We start from the raw sequence: 10,090 nt of genomic DNA, 5'->3' as shown, positions 1-10,090 counted from the left end.
AGGAAGCCACCCAGGCAACTTTAACAACACCATGCTTTGTCCTTCTACTCAAAGCACCCGCCCAAAAACCACAGCCTAGCACATGACAGTTATTACAGATAACTCAATTAGGCCATCATTACCCCTCCAATATGATTCTGGCCTTTTTACTTCGTGTTCCATTTCCTGTTCTATGTAGTTCATGTCTTCATTTGGTGTTCTTGCAGCAACAAGCTGACCCATATATGTGCTGACCCTATATGTGTGGGGAGACTTTAAAACAAATAGTCAAATGTCCATGCCATAGAAAGAGACTCCATGTTTTTTTTCTGAGAACCTTAGATAATTATACTGTATTTTGTGAAGGATTATAACCCATTCATATGACTCGCAATGATGACATAGGGAGTACTGTTGTGGACAGTGTTTTCTATCTGCTCTTTGTATAATGCTGTTTTTTTCTATTATTTCTCTACTTTCTTTCCCTCTACATTGTTGGGAAGGGCCCATAAGTAAGTATTTCACTGTTAGTCTACACCTGTTGTTTACAAAGCATCTGATGAATACAATTTGATTTGATGTGTGTTTGCCTGTCTTTTCAGGTCTACCCTGTCCTGTCTGTCTCAAAACCAGACCTACTATGGCCATGGATTTGTTTAATGATGACTTTGTTACATGTCAGCTGCTGGCATCGGTCCGACAGACATGACTGTAGGCGTGGACAGCATTCATATCATGTGAGGTACACTAATCCATAGGACACTGATTATATGGTGCTCAGGGTACATTTAGTGCTGTATACAGTGCCTTGCAAAAGTATTCATCCCCCTGGGTGTTTTTCCTATTTTGTTGCGTTACAACCTGTAATTTAAATAGATTTTTATTTGTATTTTATGTAATGGACATATACAAAATAGTCCAAATTGCTGAAGTGAAATTGAAATAATAACTGGTTTCAAAAAAACTCAAAAAAAAAAAAATAAAAAAATGGAAAACTGGCGCGTGCATATCTATTCACCCTCTTTGCTATGAAGCCCTTAAATAAGATCTAGTGCAACCAATTGCCTTCAGAAGTCACATAATTAGTTAAATAAAGTCCACCTGTGTGTTTTCTAAGTGTCACATGATCTGTCACATGAGCTCAGTATATAGACACCTGTTCTGAAAGGCCACAGAGTCTGCAAAACCACTAAGCAAGTGGCACCACCAAGTAAGCGGCACCATGAAGACCAAGGTGCTCTCCAAACAGTTCCGGGACAAAGTTGCGGGGAAGTACAGATCAGGCTTGGGTTATTAAAAAATATCAGAAACTTTGAACATCCCACAGAGCACCATTAAATCCATTATTAAAAAATGGTATGAATATGGCACCACAACAAACCTGCCAAGAGAGGGCCACCAACCAAAACTCACGGACCAGGCAAGGAGGGTATTAATCAGAGAGGCAACAAAGAGCCCAACGAGAACCCTGAAGGAGCTGCAAAGCTCCACAGTGGAGATTGGAGTGTCTGTCCATAGGACCACTTTAAGCCGTACACTCCACAGAGCTGGGCTTTATGGAAGAGTGTCCAGAAAAAAGCCATTGCTTAAAGAAAAAATAAGCAAACACATTTGGTGTTTGCCAAAAGGCATGTGGGAGACTCCCCAAATATGGAAGAAGGTACTCTGGTCAGAGGAGACTAATATTAAGCTTTTTGGCCATCAAGGAAAACGCTATGTCTGGCGCAAACCCAACACCTCTCATCACCCTGAGAATACCATCGGCAGGGACTGGGAAACTGGTAAGAATTGAAGGAATGATGGATGGTGCTAAATACAGGGGAATTCTTGAGGGAAACCTGTTTTAGTCTTCCAGAGATTTGAGACTGGGACGGAGGTTCAATGACCCTAAGCTTACCGCTAAAGCAACACTTGAGTGGTTGGAAAGTCTTGGAATGGCCTAGTCAAAGCCCAGACCATCTGTGGTATGACTTAAAGATTGTTGTACACCAGCTGAACCCATCCAACTTGAAGGAGCTAGAGCAGTTTTGCCTTGAAGAATGGGCAACAATCCTAGTAGCTAGATGTGCCAAGCATATAGAGACTTAACCCAAGAGACTTGCAGCTGTAATTGCTGCAAAAGGTGGCTCTACAAAGTATTGACTTTCGGGTGTGGTGGGTGAATAGTTATGCACGCTCAAGGTTTTGTCTTATTTCTTGTTTGTTTCACAATAAAAAATATTTTGCATCAAAGTGGTAGTCATGTTGTGTAAATTAAATTACACAACCCCCCCAAAATCCATTTTAATTCCAGGTTGTAAGGCTACAAAATAGAAAAAATACCAGGGGTGTGAATACTTTCACAAGAACACTGAGCCTCAGCCTGTAGCATGTTCTAACCTCTGCACTATTTGATTGGAAAGAGAATACCACTGGTTGGTGACATATTGTAGTAGAGGCAGAGCTTTTCCTGGCCGTTCTGACGCCCCTACTAGAATCTTCACAGTAAGCAAAATTACGTTGAAAAGACGTCTAAAATATGTTTAAAAAATTACAGACGTTGAAATCGGGTTCATTTTTGCTTCTCAATTAAAATTGAAAAGACATCATTAATAGATGTCTATGTTTTGGCCAAGTCAAGGCTGGTCCAGACTGGACAAAAATCTTAACCAAACATTGACATCTTTGATTGGTTCAGATTTGGTCCGGGTGGGACCAAAAACCGACATCTGTGGACTTGGAAATCAAGGCCGCTCCAGCCTAAACCAAAAAAAGATGTCCAGTCCAGACAGGACCAACAAAAGACATCCAAAAGGCGTCAGCGCTGGTCCATGCTTACAGAGGTATAGCCTACAGTGCCGCCTGAAATTTAATTTTAGTGATTCCCATCTATGTGGTAGACCTACCATTTGTAAAACAACAAAAAAAGATGGCATTGCCTTTATTAGTCCTGATTCCTGATTTGACCGGGCAATGGCTGGTCTGGAGTTCATCTAAAATGTACCATTATATTTCAAACTACTGTCATGACTTTTCACAAACAATGTATGTACACAGATACGAGACGATTATCTTCAAGTAGATCATTTTGGTTTTATTCACCTCATCCTCTCTTGCTCATGTGGGCAGCTACTTCCTGAGTTTGGATTGATGGAACAATTCAGCCAATAGTTAGGCAGCTGTAGTTTTGGTCAAGAGTTAAAGGTCCTGCCCCCAGAGCAGCTCAAATTGAATTTTTATGTGACAACAGTGACAGAATGTGTGCAAATTCAAAATCTGCAAGTGTATTTTGGATTCACAGCAGAATATTCATAGTCGTAAATAGAATTGTAATAATTCTGAAAATAAATTATGCTTACAAATCTTATTGAATGTATTCAGATGTGAAGTTACAAGTTTGCGACAGCTGTTAAATCTTTCACACATCATGATACAAGCTTGCAAAATTAAATTACGTATTTGCAAATCGTACTTGCAACCACGAATCTCAATGTGCGACCACAAAATTCAAAATACAAACTCACGTAGTTCTGGCAAAATGTGTACACTTGCGGAAATTAGCTTTTAAAATGGCAAAGAAACCTCCCTACCCCATGCCAAAATGTGTAAAACTGCAACAACAAAAAAGTTATGTCAAGCAAACATATTTCTTTACCTTTTTGTTAACATATTTTTTTCTGCAAACAGATCCCTCTGTACGTTAATGTGAGGTAATGTGTAGCAGCTAATTGTATAGCTAATAGGCTATGTGTTTGTAGGTCGACTGAGGTGAATGAAGCTACAGAAACCAATGTGATAATGGCAGGGGTAATTTTAGCTTGTTTTTGCTGTTCTCCAAATATAATTCAGAGTTTTTAAATTGTATAGAAATACATTAGATGAGCTTCAACTATCATCAAATGTTTTGGATAAAAATTGTGCGTGTGTGTGTGTTATTTATTAGGATCTCCATTAGCTGACACCAATAGCAACACCTAGTCTTACTGGGGTCCAACACATAACTAAAAAGACATTACAGACAAAAGACAATTGACAATATATTTAAAAACATTAACATGTAGTGTATGTATCAGTTCCACATACATGTCAGTACATACACACAACAAGTGTGGACCTGGGGACTGGGAAAAGACCCCTGGTGGCATGGTGGGGTAAGTGTGTGTGTTAGGGCTGTGTGTAAATTGACAATGCAAACAATTTGGAATTTCTAACACATTAATGTCTCTTATGAAACAAGTGATGCAGGCAGTCTTTCCTCAACTCTTAGCCAAGAGAGACAGGCATGCATAGTATTCATATTAGCCCTCTGATTACAATGAATAGCAAGACGTGCCGCTCTGTAATTGGCCAGCTGCAGCTTAACTAGGTCTTTCTTTACAGCAGTTGACCACATGGCTGGACAATAATCACGATAAGACAAAACTAGAGCCTGCAGGACTTGCTTTGTGGAGTGTGGTGTCAAAAAAGCAGAGCATCTCTTTATTACAGCCAGACTTCTCCCCCATCTTTACAACCATTGAAGCTATATGTTTTGACCTTGACAGTTTAAAATCTAGGGTAACACCAAGTAATTTAATCTCCTCAACTTGTTCAACAGCCACCCCATTCATTAAAGGATTCAGCTGTGATTCTGAATTTAGGGAATTAATTAGTTTTAGAGATGTTCAGGACCAGTTTATTACTGGCCACCCATTCCAAAACAGAATGCAAATCTTTGTTAAGGGTTTAAGTGACTTCCTTAGCTGTGGTTGCTGATGTGAATATGGTTGAATCATCAGCATACACAGACAAAATAGAAAAGAGTACAGGGCCTAGAGAGCTTCCCGGTGGTACACCACACTTAACATGTTTGACATTAGAGAAGCTTCAATTAAAAAAAACTCTGAGTTCTATTAGCTCTAAATCTACGATATGTCAGAGGTTGAAAAGCCATAACGCATACATTTTCTCAACAACAGGTTATGGTCAATGATATCAAAGGCTGCACTGAAATCTAACAGTACAGCTCCCACCATCTTCTTATTATACATTTCTTTCAGCCAATCATCAGTCAAATGATTTCCCTAATGAGTACACCTGGCTGTTCAAATGGCTTTATAACCTTTTTAATACAACACTTAATAGGAGTCTACACAGAATAACAAAACAAAAAGACTGAAGGATGGGGAGAAAGGGACTGGAATATTGCCGGAGTTTGTTACCTTTATCAGTCTCATTAACTTTCAATAGGAAACACAAAGCCATATGTTGAGCCAGTTTACGCCTTGTCAAAATTGTGACTATGAATATGGAAGAAGGTCAACATTTTCCCATCAGTGTAAATGGAAAGTATGATCAAACTATCCATGATGTGTTTTGGACTGAGTGGTGACAAAATTCTGGTGGGCTTGTACCCAAGTAAAACAATTATTTGAACCTATCTCATTTTCACTTTTGAAAACAGTGAAGAAAAACAATTACTAGATGTAACATCTCTTCGCTTTTCTATCCCCCAATTATTGCACTATTGACTGATAATAACTTATTTATTCAATTGTACGTTCTCCTGTTTTGACAGTCAGGCTCACCTCTTGACGATGCGTTTTGCACTGCGACCCTGGAGGTAAGGGCTAATAATTGATCCCAAAAGCCGAACAACTGATTAAGACTATGAATCCTGTGTAGGACTACGGTTGACTTCTTATAAGTGCACACATCTGATAAGTGTATTCTCTGTGTAAGTGCATTGTATCTCTGGATATCTGCATGTGTGTCATGCCAGTTACATTTATCAGGAGTTGACTGAATGTACAGTATATCCTCCACTGAATGTACAATACATACATTTACATTTTAATCATTTAGCAGATGCTCTTTTACAGAGTGACTTACAGAAGCAATTAGGGTTGTGTGCCTTGCTCAAGGTCCAAACAACAGATTTTTTAGCTAGTTGGCTCAGGTTTCAAACCAGCAACATTCGGATACTGGCCCAATGCTCCCTGCCATCCTATTTATTTATTTGTTATTTTACCAGGTAAGTTGACTGAGAACACATTCTCATTTGCAGCAACGACCTGGGGAATAGTTACAGGGGAGAGGAGGGGGATGATTGAGCCAATTGTAAACTGGGGATTAGTAGGTGACCATGATGGTTTGATGGCCAGATTGGGAATTTAGCCAGGACACCAGGGTTAACACCCCTACTCTTACGATATGTGCCATGGGATCTTTAATGACCTCAGAGAGTCAGGACAGTCATTTAACGTCCCATCTGAAAGAAGGCACCCTACACAGGGCAGTGTCCCCAATCATATTTTATTAGACCAGAAGAAAGAGTGCCTCCTACTGGACCTCCAACACCACTTCCAGCAGCATCTGGTCTCCCATCCAGGAACTGACCAGGACTAACCCTGCTTAGCTTCAGAAGCAAGCCAGCAGTACAGGGTGGTATGCTGCTGGCAAATGGACTATGATGTAGACTGACTGGTGAACACTTGTGAACTACGTGTTCTATTACATAGTTTCAAACTCTTTGTCGCTGACAGCCCTATAGTGGATGTTGTTTCTCAAAGACGGGGTAATCGTTGAGTGTTCTTTAACTGATGTTTCTGTACGGAGACCTTTTTCTAAGAGTGTAGGGCAGGGGTGTCAAACTCATTCCATGGAGGGCCTAGTGTCTGTGTAACAGTATAGACTTTACGTCCGTCCCCTCGCCCCGACCTGGGCGCGAACCAGTGACACTCTGCACACAGACAACAGTCACCCCCGAAGCATCGTTACCCATCACTCCACAAAAGCCGCGGCCCTCGCAGAGAAAGGGGAACTACTACTTCAAGGTCTCAGAGCGAGTGACGTCACCGATTGAAACGCTACCAGCGCGCACCACCGCTAACTAGTTTGCCATTTTGCATCGGTTACATCTGCAGATTTTAGTTTTTTCCTTTCAATTAAGCCCTAGATAACCAGGTGTGGGGAGTTCCTTTCTAATTAGTGACCTTGATTCATCCATCAAGTACAAGGGAGGCGCGAAAACGCTCAGACACTCGTCCCTCCGTGGAATGAGTTTGACACCTATGTTGTATAGGATGTAGGTGTGTAGCCTGAGAGGAAATGTTTGTAAAAAGAAGTAGTTATAGTTTATTCAATATAGTTCCTTGGGTGTTTTTGCTAAATCACCTATTAATTGTGCCATAACAAATAGTTAATTTACTTTCTCTCACTCTATATTTATTTTCTCTAAACTCTTTTTACTCTGTTGGGTGCATAAGTCATCGACAAATCAATTTGATCCAGCCGAGAACACCATAGTTTCATACAAGGTATCACTATTGGGGCCACGTAATGTGTTTTGGCATACACTAGAGCATTGTATCCCTACCCTGGTCCTCGAGTACCCCTAACAGTACATATTTTTATTGTTGCCCTGGACAAACACACCTCATGCAGCTCATTGGGGGCTTGATGATTAGCTGACAAGTTGAATCGGGTGTGCTTGCCCAGGGCTACAATACAAACCGCGTACTGTTGGGGGGGGTACTCGAGGACCAGGGAAACACTGCACTAGAGCACAGTGTACAAAGAGTGAAGCACTACACATGATGATGTCTTACAATAAAAGTTGTCCCTCTGACTAATGTGAAAGGGCAGTGTTAGGGAGAGAATGTTGAAATCTGACCTCAATATGACTTTAGAACTGGAGGTGATGTCATCGAGTTTAGTCAAAGGCCAGCGTTGCCCGTTATGGCGTCTGTGTAAACATTCACGTATGTCTAAGATTGTGTGCGTTTCTGTCTATCTGTGTGTGTATGTGTTTGTGAGCATGTGTTAGTCCTGCATGTGTGTGTGTGTGTGTGTGTGGGGGCCCTTTCTGAATCCACAAAGCCACGTGAGGATATCGTAATCATGTGAAAATCTCCATTTACCACTCCAACAATATTTGAATGTCAGGAATTATGACTCATTGCCATCTCTATCTGTCCTAAAATAGGCATGTTGGACATTTCAGTTCCACCGTCAAATTATTATTCCTCGCACTAGGTGCATGTTTAAATGAATGACCATAATCACTCTAGCCAACTAGAATAGATGTCATTACATAATCTGTGTGTGACGCAATCTGGTATTTTATCCTAGGACATGGTCTAATTGGCTATGCCTTTTACAATATGATGTGTGTACAGGTGATCCATACAGGGGTCTTCGTTTGGAATGTTTGCTGGATGACATTATGGAGTCATGTCTCAGAATTCAGTATATTTCTCACTGTGCCATATAACATAGACTGCATGGACTATGAAAAAGGACATGAATATTGTAATTCAAAGGATATGCACTATTTTACTGTGCAATACAATACGTTACCAGAACACGGCCGGGATTTCCCCCTTACCATATGACATGACCAAAAAAACAGAGACTCAGGTCACATGGTAACGGAATACACCTTGACTCCACATATATAATATCAACTTCCTGTACTGTCAATTATCCCCCAGGTAACCATGGTCACAGCATGTGCAGACTGGCTCTATGTTTGGAGGCTCTGAGCTCTCAGGTGCAGTGGCTAACGAGGGAGTGAGACGCTCCCCAACCTGCTAAAGAGGCTCTCAGGCCTCTCTCTAACTAACAATAATACAATATGGTTGTTTAGAACACATTTAGTATCAAAAGCAACTTACAGTACATGCAGGAATCAAACCCCAAACTTGGAACCACATTGGAACTACAAAAGTTTTAGAACACCTACTCATTCAAGAGTTTCTTTATTTTGACTATTTTCTACATTGTAGAATAATAGTGAATACATCAAGACGATGAAATAACACATGGAATCACATAGTAAGCAAAAAAGATTTAAACATTCTTCAAATAGCTTCCCTTTGCCTTGATGACAGCTTTGCACACTCTTGGCATTCTCTCAACCAACTTCATGAGGTAGTCACTTGGAATGCATTTCAATTAACAGGTGTGCTTTCTTAAAAGTTAATCTGTGGAATTTCTTTCCTTCCTTATGCATTTGAGCCAATCAGTTGTGTTTTGACAAGGTAGGGGGGTATACAGAAGATAGCCCTATTTGGTAAAAGACCAAGTCCATATTATGGCAAGAACAGCTCAATAAGCAAAGAGAAACGACAGTCCATCATTACTTTAAGACATGAAGGTCAGTCAATACGGAACATTTCAAGAACTTTGAAAGTTTTCAAGTACACTCGCAAAACAAAAACCATCAAGCGCTATGATGAAACTGGCTCTCATGAGGACCGCCACAGGAATGGAAGACCCAGTGTTACCTCTGCTGCAGAGGATAAGTTCATTAGCATTACCAGTCTCAGAAATTGCAGCCAAAATAAATGCAGTAACAGACACATCTCAACATCAACTGTTCAGAGGACACTGTGTATCGGGCCTTCATGGTCGAATTGCTGCAAAGAAACCACTACTCAAGGACACCAACAAAAAGAAGAGACTTTCTTGGGCCAAGAGACACGAGCAATGGACATTAGACCGGTGGAAAGTTGTCTTTTGGTCTGGAGTCCAAATGACAGATTTTTGGTTCTGACCGCCGTGTCTTTTTGAGACACGGTGTGGGGGAACGGATGATCTCTGCATGTGTATTTTCCACTGTAAAGCATGGAAGAGGAAGTGTTATGGTGTGGGGGTGCTTTGCTGGTAACACTGTCTGTGATTTATTTATAATTCAAGGCACACTTAACCAGCATGGCTACCACAGCATTCTGCAACGATACGCCATCCCATCTGGTTTGCGCTTAGGAGGACTATAACTTGTTTTTCAATAGGACAATGACCCAACACACCTCCAGGCTGTGTAAGGGCTATTTTACCGCTTAGGAAGACTATAACTTGTTTTTTAACAGGACAATGACCCAACACACCTCCAGGCTGTGTAAGGGCTATTTTACCAAGAAGGAGAGTGATGGAGTGCTGCATCAATGACCTGGCCTCCACAAACCCCAGACCTCAACCAAATTGAGATGGTTTGGGATGAGTCAGACCGCAGAGTGAAGGAGAAGCAGCCACCAAGTGCTCAGCATGTGTTGGGAACTCCTTCAATACTGTTGGAAAAGCTGTCATTAAGGCAAAGGCTTGCTATTTTAAGAATCTCAAATATGAAATATATTGTAATTTGTTGAAC

Source organism: Oncorhynchus masou, chromosome 31 (assembly GCF_036934945.1).
Source record: "Oncorhynchus masou masou isolate Uvic2021 chromosome 31, UVic_Omas_1.1, whole genome shotgun sequence".
Taxonomy (NCBI): Eukaryota; Metazoa; Chordata; class Actinopteri; order Salmoniformes; family Salmonidae; genus Oncorhynchus; species Oncorhynchus masou.
The sequence above is the reverse complement of the archived record's forward strand: the minus strand, read 5'-3'. Positions refer to the sequence as shown.